Source organism: Saccopteryx leptura, chromosome 3 (genome assembly GCF_036850995.1).
Source record: "Saccopteryx leptura isolate mSacLep1 chromosome 3, mSacLep1_pri_phased_curated, whole genome shotgun sequence".
Classification (NCBI taxonomy): domain Eukaryota; kingdom Metazoa; phylum Chordata; class Mammalia; order Chiroptera; family Emballonuridae; genus Saccopteryx; species Saccopteryx leptura.
The window spans coordinates 128,146,346-128,156,110 of NC_089505.1; positions in this window are offsets into that span (position 1 = coordinate 128,146,346).

Consider the following 9,765-nt stretch of genomic DNA (forward strand, 5'->3'; position numbering starts at 1 on the left):
GGTGTGGAAGTGAGGAACTGAGACAGGGACGAGAAGAAGCAAGTTCAGGGTGTGTGAACGAGCAGTTTGCTATTGTGGGCCAACGAGGCTCAACCCCTGTGGACACCTCCAGAGACAGTGTAGACTACCACCCCGAGTTATTCCACTGAGGGGCAAGAATGTGAAGTGTTTGTCCACCAACTTCCAGCTGCCTCTGGGGGAAGGCTGGTGAGGGCATCACCCCCGGGCGTTTCCAACCTGCCTAGGCATGGGGTTGTAGTCCAGGGGCTGCAGGCACAGCTGTCTGCGTGTCTGGGGCTGGTGATGTCGCAGGATGCAGGCAGGGCCATGGCAGCATCAACTAAGCCCTCATAAGACTATCTCTGTTATTGTGACAAACCCCAGGACTTGCTGGCTCTTGAACACTCACCTCTGCCATGTTCGTTCCACCCCCGAACAACCACCTCTCTGCCTGCACTCTCATGCAAACTCCTGACACTCTAGTCCTTCTCCTCTGCTGTTCTTCCCCCACCTTGTGGACCCCTTGCCCCATCTTCCTCCTTGGGCTTAGACTCCAGGGTCAGGGTCATCCAGCTCTCCTTTGGTGACATCTGCTGGACAAGCCCCACTGGCCACATTCGCCATGTGTCTGGACCTGTGCCGGGCAGAGTCCTGTTACCACTAGTCAGCACAGCATCAGTTCACGGTCTCCAGCCTGACCTAGGGTTTCAGTCCCCCTACTTTCCTTGTCTCCCTAGGTGGCTGTTTCTCAGATTCTCCACAGACATCATCCCAGAGGGCCCACCAGTCTCTTGGAGACATTGCATCTCCACCTCCCACAGCAGATGACCACACGCTTTCATACGGAGCAAAAAGGCAAGCCAGAAAGCAAAACCCTTCATCTCTACAAGCTCCAGCACCCTTTCCTCCAGCCTCAGGAAAAGGTAGTGCCACCCCTTGTCCAAGGACAACCCCCCCACCTGTACAGAGCCCACCATTCCCTCTGGCTCAGGTACCTAACTCTCCACTAGCTCCTCCCTCTCCATAACCTCAGCCACGCCTGCCTGGCTGGCTTTCTCCACATTTAAGCACATGCAGATCTCCCCATCTCTGGGGTGGGGGTGGGTGGAGGTGGAGGTAAGGACACACACTTTCCAGGCCTGTCTTCCCCCAGCTCCCACCACCTCCCTCTGCTGGCGTTCACAGCCCAGCTTCCTGAAAAGAGTGTCACATTTCCTGTCTTCTCTTTCTCCCTTCCCCTCCCTGCTCCAAGGCCCGCAGGACTACACTACAGTCGAACTATATTTGGTCACCAGCGGTCACTAAATGCTATCAGTGTTCCCTTTTTCTCCTAAATAAACCGCATGCATTCCAATCTGTCACAGGGTCAGCTTCTGGAAGAGCCCAAACTAAGACACTTGCCTGGCCCTAGAACATCACTGGTCAGCATGACTGGCTGAGCACGATTCATCCCCTAAGCCAGGCATATTGCTACCACGACAAAACCAGGACTTGGCTAGCAAAGAGCAAGGCAAGGACGGCTGCAGGGCTGGCAGCCAACGGGCGCCGCCAGATTGTGCCTCGGCCCCGCGGACTCGACAGCTCCCAAACTGGACACAGAGCTGCCCCCAGTCAAACTCGGCCGGTGCTTCCCATCAAGGTGGTGACGCAATCAACCCGCTAAGCAGAACTGTCACCTTTGGGTGAGGCCTCCCTTGCCTGGCTGCCCCTTCCTCCAATCAGCAGCCTTCTCTCCTGGTCCCCAAGGGAGGTGGTGGAGAAGCAACAGAGGCCCCTGGCACCTGCCCACCAAGGTCACTAAGGAGTGCCTGAGCTGCTCACGAGACAGGCAGCCCTGGCTCTGAGGACCTGCTCTCCAACTTCCAGGGGTGCCTTGGCATAGAGATGACCCTCCTCTTCACGCACACAGACAGAGCTCACGGACACAGGGCAGTCCCTGGCGGGGTGCTGTATGTCTGGGGGGGTGCTACCACGTGTGCCTGCTTTGTCACTGTGCATCTTTTTCATCTCTAGGTGCCCCGAGTCAGCATCTGGTCATGAATCCATCATCCTCAGGTGCATGAACCCACTTGGTGTCTATGCATCCGGTACCATGTTCACGAGTCTCTGTGGGTGACTGCCTGATTCTGAGCATGAATATGCCCTTTTATGACTTCACCTAACACTGCAGGCATATCTGTTTCTTTGCACACATGCCCACCTCTGGGTATACACGTAGATCACACATACTTCTGCGTATACCTGTGTCTCCATGTCTATGGCTCGACATCGAGACTTGCATGTACCAGCTCTCTCTCTGGATCTACACAAAGACTTCTGTGGGAATGTCCCTCACTGGGTGTATCTCCATGTCTCAGTGCAAATGTCAAAGTGGCATGTGTGCATGACAATCTCAGGGGATATGTGCCTCTCTGTAAACAGTTATCTTTATAAGTGCACATCTATTCCCATGAGTACACAGCTATCTGCTAGTAGAAGGTCTATGTGTCTGTAAAGTTATCATATCCAGGTGGCATGCTGTGCCTCAGTGTCCCTCAACTGAGTGTGTGTGCTCACGCAGTCCTGGCGTGCACGAACGTATCTAGTCCAGTTTTGTTTTCACACCTGCATTCTGTCACTGTGCCTGAGTCCAGGGATGGTGCCCTGGGGAGAGCAAGGGTGCTGCCTAATGATTCCCTTTTCTACAAGGGTCTGGACAGTCAAAAGGGGGTGGGACAGAGGACAGAGAGCAGGAGGCTTCTGGTTGGGCCCCAGGGAGCCACATCTCACCATTAACTAGACGCCTAGGGACTGGGCGCCCCATGAGCATGGTCCTGATGACAGAGGCCAGAAGGTGGGAACACTCAAGAAACACCCCCCCCACCCCATCCACAGGGGCTGGACCTGCCTGGTGCGAAGTGTATGTGTAACCCCAGCCTTCCTCTGCAGTGCCTGATAGAAAGGGGTCGGCGCAGGTAGTGGCAGCGCCCTGTGTGATGTGGAGAAGGAGAAAGGAGATAGGAATACAGAGAGAGAACAACCAGGAGAGTGAGAGAGAAGGTAGAGAGTTCAATGCAGGGGAGGCACTCCCTGAGCAGTCAAGGCTGGTGGTGGGCTGGGTGGAACCCCCGGGGGCAGCAGAAGGAGGCCCATGGGTCTTGCTGGCTCCTCCCACCCCTGGGAGCCAGGTACCAGCCCCAGGGCAGAGGCTCTGCCAGCAAGAGGAAGCCACATCCCTTCTCCTCTCTCCTGTCTCTCTGAGTCTGTTTTTCTCTCAGTCATTCTACCCTGTCTCTGCTCCCAAAGGCCGGGTATGAAGGCCACATCCAGGAATGGTTTTCCAGAAGACCAGAAGGGCCAAAGCTGAGGTTTCCCAAGAGCCCCGGGACAAGGGCATGACCTTCACAGCCTCTACTATGGTCCAACGGGAAGAAAGTGAGGAGGGGGCCTGGACTGCCACCATCTGTGGGACCCTCCTGACTCTGGGCCCTTCCATTACCACATTTCACTGAAACTCCCAACCCTCCAAGAAAGAGAGTACCATCCCCACATCACAGAGAACACAGAGGCCCCACATGGCTCTGAGCCACCAGGTGTGGTCAGCAACTGCACAGTATGGGTACCCACAGTCCCAGGATCGGACAGGAGCTGGGGGGGGGGGGGTCAGGCACAGAACAGGCCCCTCATGGGAGCTCTAGTCACTGCTGTTATCCACAGTTCAAGTGGAATGATTGAGGGGTTTGGGTTAGAAACTCCCCAGGTCTAGACCCTCATCCCACATCTGAGAGGCTGTGTGACTTCAGGCCAGTCACTCACTTCCTCCTCTGAGCCTCCATTTCCACGTGTGAAGGGAGCTAATTCGCTGGGCTGCTATGAGGACAAAATGCAGGATCTGAGAGGCAAAAGGGCTTTGTAAACTATAAAGAGCTGTGCATCGTAGGTGTCTGGGTGTTTACAGGTAGACAAGAGCTACATAACACCTTGAGTGGCCATTACACCACTACAGTGGCCATGCATTGAGCTGGTGTTTGGCTAAGCTCTTCCTGTAGGTCGCATCATTTGATCTTCATACCACCCTCTCAGTAGGTACCACCTTTGCCATTGCACGGATGAAGAAACTGGACAGAAGTGACTGTCCAGGATCCCATGCCCTGCAAGTGGCAGACCCGGGGAATAAGGAATCAAACTCAGGACTGAAGAGCTGCAAGGCTGGTGCTCTGAGCCACCAGGTGTGGTCAGCAGAGAAGCCTGACCGAGGGGGTCCCGGAAGGGGAGCAGCTGGGCCAGAAGGCAGAGGTAGTGAGGCAGACTCTTGCTGGCCCAGCTGCTCCCCTCCCCTCCTCTTTGATGGACAATTAGTCCTGCATCTTTGGCCCAGCCAGGTTCTTTTTCTTTGTATTTTTCTGAAGCTGGAAATGGGGAGGCAGTCAGACTCCCGCATGCGCCCGACCGGGATCCACCCGGCATGCCCACCAGGGGGCGATGCTCTGCCCTTCTGGGGCGTTGCTCTGTCACAACCAGAGCCACTCTAGCGCCTGAGGCAGAGGCCATAGAGACATCCCCAGCGCCCAGGCCAACTTTGCTTCAATGGAGCCTAAGCTGCGGGAGGGGAAGAGAGAGACAGAGAGGAAGGAGAGGGGGAGGAGTAGAGAAGCAGATGGACGCTTCTCCTGTGTGCCCTGGCTGGGAATTGAATCCGGGACTCCTGCATGCCAGGCCGACGCTCTACCACTGAGCCAACTGGCCAGGGCTGCAGCCAAGTTCTTTAACAAGCCAAGGCAAGTTAGAGGAAGTTCACAGTTACGTAAGGGGAAATTGCCCTGGAGTCCTTCCCTATCCCAGGAGAGGCTGCTGGAATGGCTGCCTCAGGATAATGACCTCCGGGTTGTTGTCTGGAGTGTTTTACTGCCTCCTCTTACCCCCTGGGCCCTCCTGTCTTCAAGGTTGCCCATCCTTCCCTCCGCACTCTCCCCTCCCTAACTCTCTCCTCAGCTACTCACTCACACCCAGGTCTCAGGCACAAAGAACAGCTCAGCATGGGAGCCTTCCAAGCTCCTGCCATGCCCCACAGTAAAGCAACTATTGAGCTCCTATGGTTTGCCAGGCACATTCCTACCCAGCTACATCCAGGCAATGTGACCGTGGGCAGGTTCCTGAATCTCCTCTTCTGTGCCTCAAGTTTTCTCATATATAAAATGAGAATAACAAGTTAATATTCACAAAGGGTTTAGATTTTAGAAGAAGCATACATGGCATATAATAAGCTCTACTTAGTAACTCAAATTCATTAAACAAAGTTAGAAATCTTTGTAACAACTTTGCAGGGTAAGGATTACCAGCTATTTCACTGTTTGGGAATCAGAGCTCAGAGAGAATTGTTTTTAGCCCATTTATCAACAGGTATTTGTTTAGGCACCTACTGTGTGCCAGCGATCTGTGTACATTATCCCACATAATCTTCACAGCTCTTGAGGTGTTCGTGTCCCTCAACATCTCCAAACACCTGCTTGGGGGCAGTACTATCCTGGTTGAGACTCCTGGCTGTTTATTGTCTGTCTCCCCATCAGCACATGATCAGTCAGGGAGCAAAGATCCATATTTAATCACTGCTGTATTTCAGCCCATGGCACAGATTAAGTGCTCAATAAACATTTGCTGAGAGATGGAATAAAAGTATCCCTGGTTTACAAGCAAGGACACTGAAGTTCAGAGAAATGAATGATTTGCCCAAGATCACACAGCTGCTCAGTGGCAGAGCTGAAACTTGACTTGCCTCTGACCGCTGGAAAGCCTGTGTTCTCACCGTGACATGATTCTTCCCACGCAGAGGCCCTTTGTGGGGAGGAAGAAAAGGTCTGAGCTTGGTGCAGACTCGGGGTGGAGGGTTGTAGATGCCTGAAGTGGCAGAGCTGGGGGCCAAGACCCTTGTAGCCTTCCTCATTAAGAGCCTTGGTCCCTCCTGCCTCCAACTTGCCCCTCAGGCCACTGGCAATTCTGGTCAGGGAAGCAGCACATCAGCACCCCCATCAAGAAGGGGGGCCAGCAAGCTTCAAAGAGCCCAAGCGCAGAAATTGCCATGCTCAGCCTCTGGGGCCTCCTGGCTGCACTCAGGCTCACATGGGAGCTCCAAGTGAAAAAGAAGAGAATAACACACGCAGAGTGCCCCACTGCTGGGCACTTTACTTGCACAATATCTTTATATTCCTCAAAGCAGCCCTGGGAGGAAGGGAAGTCCCATCTTCATTCTACAGAAGAGTGATAGCAAACCCACGTCCACATGCTTCCACCAGGTCATTCATTCGTTCATTCATTCATTCAACAGACACCTGGTCAGAGGCTGCACTAGATGGGTGGGGGATGAGAGTGGACATGCTATAACGCCCTGCCCTGATGCAAGACCACCACTTTCTCCACCACTATTGCTGTGACACCTGCATCACCCTGCTTACCTGGAGGAACCTGCAGAGAGTTCCTCCGTGCACCAGGCTTCCTGCGCCTTTCTGCCTTAGGGCCTCTCTAGCTGCCAAGCACTGAGCTACCGCTGGGAGGCCACGCGTGGGGGAGCTGATGCACTGGAGGCAAGCCTCAGCCCCTCAGGGATGATGGGTGTTGGTGGACGAATGCCGCTTGGTGGGAGACTTTGAGGGGTATTCAACAGTCTTTCCGGGGGACCCTGGCAGATGAGCTCCAGCTGCCCCTGGGGCAACCTGCCCATCAGCACACACTTTGTTGGCTTTCCTCCCCCATCCCTTCCTGTGCTTCCCGGAATCATCCCCCATAGACACTTCTGTGCTCGGCGTCAGCTCTGGGGCAAACCCAGCCTGGCACAGCTGATGAAAGCCTGGCATTCGGTAGACATTCAGTAAATGTTGTTTACCTCCATGCTCACTTTCACTTTTCCGGAATCGGCCCGTTAGCATCATCCAGGAGCAGGTGTGGGCCAGTGGCCTGGGCGCCGGGTGAGGGAGGGCAACCAGGGCCGCCTTGGAAGCCAGCACCCGTGCAGTTAGTTATAAAGTCACTTTCTTGTGTTCCAGGTTCCACATTCCACTTTCCACCCCAATGTCCCAAATTTACGTTCCAATCAGGGTTCTACGTTCAGCATATTAGACTTTAAGCGCAAATTTTCTGCTCCTTGTTACAAACACCCCCACCATCATCTCCCTCCTCTCCTGCCAGGTTCCCCTGCGGTCAGCCAGGCTGGAGGGGAAGCTCCCGAGTCCAAGCAGGGGAGCTGATGCAGGCTCGCCTGCCCTCCAGGCTGGCTGGTGTGGCCTGCCACCCAGCCCAGTGTGCCCACCTGGCTGCAGTGCCAAGGCTGAGATCCGGGATCTGGCCAAGGCTGCCACCCTGTCCCCACGCAAGCTAGTATGCTCTGTCAGCATTGAGCGCAAGGGGCAGGACGATGGGGTGACTCCAGCCAGAGCCTATGGGACCCACACACAGACAGCTTTGCCACTTCCCACTGTGTGAACCCCGCGCTCTTCTGCACATGGTGCATTCCATCTATTTGGAGTGAGCTCTGTGGGATGAGGGGTCAGGGATGCATGTGAGGCCCCATGCTAGAGCCTGGCCCCCAAAACTCAGCCCCTAGCCTAGCCCATCAGTTAGGGACCTGTCAAAGCAGTGCCACCCGGGCAAGGCCAGCAGCTTCCACAAAGCACGGCCAGTGAAAAGAAAACGAGTACGATGCATCTATTATACGTTCACCCCTCAGGCCGCCCAGACCACACACACTGTTGAGTGCCTTTGCCTCTGGCTGGAATTATGTCGACCACGTGCAGCTCCCAGCTGGCTGCACAGATCAGAAGCTCTGAGGGGTAGTTATCTATGTCTTTGATTAATAAAAAATGAGAGATAAATTAATAATGACTTAATACATACAATTTGGGATCAAAATCTTCCAAAGCATGGGGAAAATAATGAAAAGGGGAATTCCGGATAGTGAAAAGTTTGAGAACATGTGCTCTCCTCAGAGGCCAGCCACGGGCCAGGCACTCCTGAGAAGGGTGAGGACAGAAGGGGACTGGGTCCTCACACCCATTCCGTGCCAGGTGCTGCGCTTAGGCATCACACACGTTTCCTTCACTCTCACACAACCCTGGGAGATGTGCTACCTCCTCCATTTTGTAGATGAGTAAACCGAGGCTCAGAGAGGCCAGGTTACTTGCTTTGAATACTTACAAAATCAGTAAGACCTGAACCTAGATGTGCCTTGTATAAAAAGAAATAAAATTTTTAAAAAGAAGGAAAGAAGAATCCCACTTGTGTCTGGAAAGTCACTCTGGTTTGAGTCTATAAGGAAGAGGAACAAGCAGAAGGAACAGCACATGAGCTACGAGTGCTGGGATTGCTGACACTATTACCACTGTATCCAGACCAGGCCAGCACACAGAGGCGCTCACAGACTGTGTCCAGTGAGAGACTGAAAAGCTTGGAGGCATAAAGGGACAGAACAAATCCTGAGGTGGGAGAGAGGGAATGAATGTCTTTAAGCCTCTAGTTTCTGAAGCACTTTGAGCAGGCATATTTACTGTAATCTTATTTTTAAATTTTTAAATTATAAGCCTGACTGGTGGTGGTACAGTGAATAGAGCATCAGCCTGGGATGCCGAGGTCCCAGGTTTGAAACCCTGAGGTTGCTGGCTTGAGCATGGGCTCATCCGGCTTGAGCGCAGGCTCACCAACTTGAGTGTAGGTCATTGGCTTGAGTATGGGTTCATAGACATGATCCCATGGTTGCTGGCTTGAGCTCAGAGGTCGCTGACTTGAGCCCCCCTTGCTCATGCCAAGGGGTCAATGGCTCAGCTTGAGCCCCCAGGTCAAGGCACATATGAGAAGCAATGAATGAACAATTAAAGTGACGCAACTATGAATTGATGTTCTCACTCTATCTCCTTCCCTTCTCTCTCTCCCTTCCTGTCTCTCTCTCTCTTTTCTCTCTCTCACACGATAACAACATCTTTAATTACCATTTCAAACACAAAAATGGTAGAACATAATAAAGCAGAATTAGTGGACCCAACTACTCAGATTCACCAAATGTTCATATTTGGCCACACTCATTTCAAATATTCTTATAATATTGCTAACAGCGTCCACCCACCCCACCCCATCTCCTTCCCTCTATCCCCAAAGGTCACCTCTACCGGTTAGGTTGACGGATCTCCTTCCTGAGCATTTGGCATCATTTTGTTTTTAAACTTTCCAGATAGGCTATCTCACTGTACCTTGCCTTCTACAATTGCTTTCTACTTGATTGTTACGTTTTTAGGAGTTAGTCTATATTGATACATGTAGACCTGGTTCATTCATTTTTTTTTTTTTCCATTTTTCCGAAGCTGGAAACGGAGAGGCAGACAGACAGACTCCCGCATGCGCCCAACCGGGATCCACCCGGCACGCCCACCAGGGAGCGATACTCTGCCCCTCTGGGGCGTCGCTCTGCCATGACCAGAGCCACTCCAGCGCCTGGGGCAGAGGCCAAGGAGCCATCCCCAGCGCCTGGGCCATCTTTGCTCCAATGGAGCCTCGCTGCGGGAGGGGAAGAGAGAGACAGAGAGGAAGGAGAGGGGGAGGGGTGGAGAAGCAAATGGGCGCTTCTCCTGTGTGCCCTGACCGGGAATCGAACCCTGGACTCCTGCACGCCAGGCCGACGCTCTACCGCTGAGCCAACCGGCCAGGGCCTGGTTCATTCATTTTAACTGCTATATGGTATTCCACTGCACGAATCTCTATAGAACAGTTCACTCTCCATTCTCTTACTGATGGACAGCTAAAGTGCTT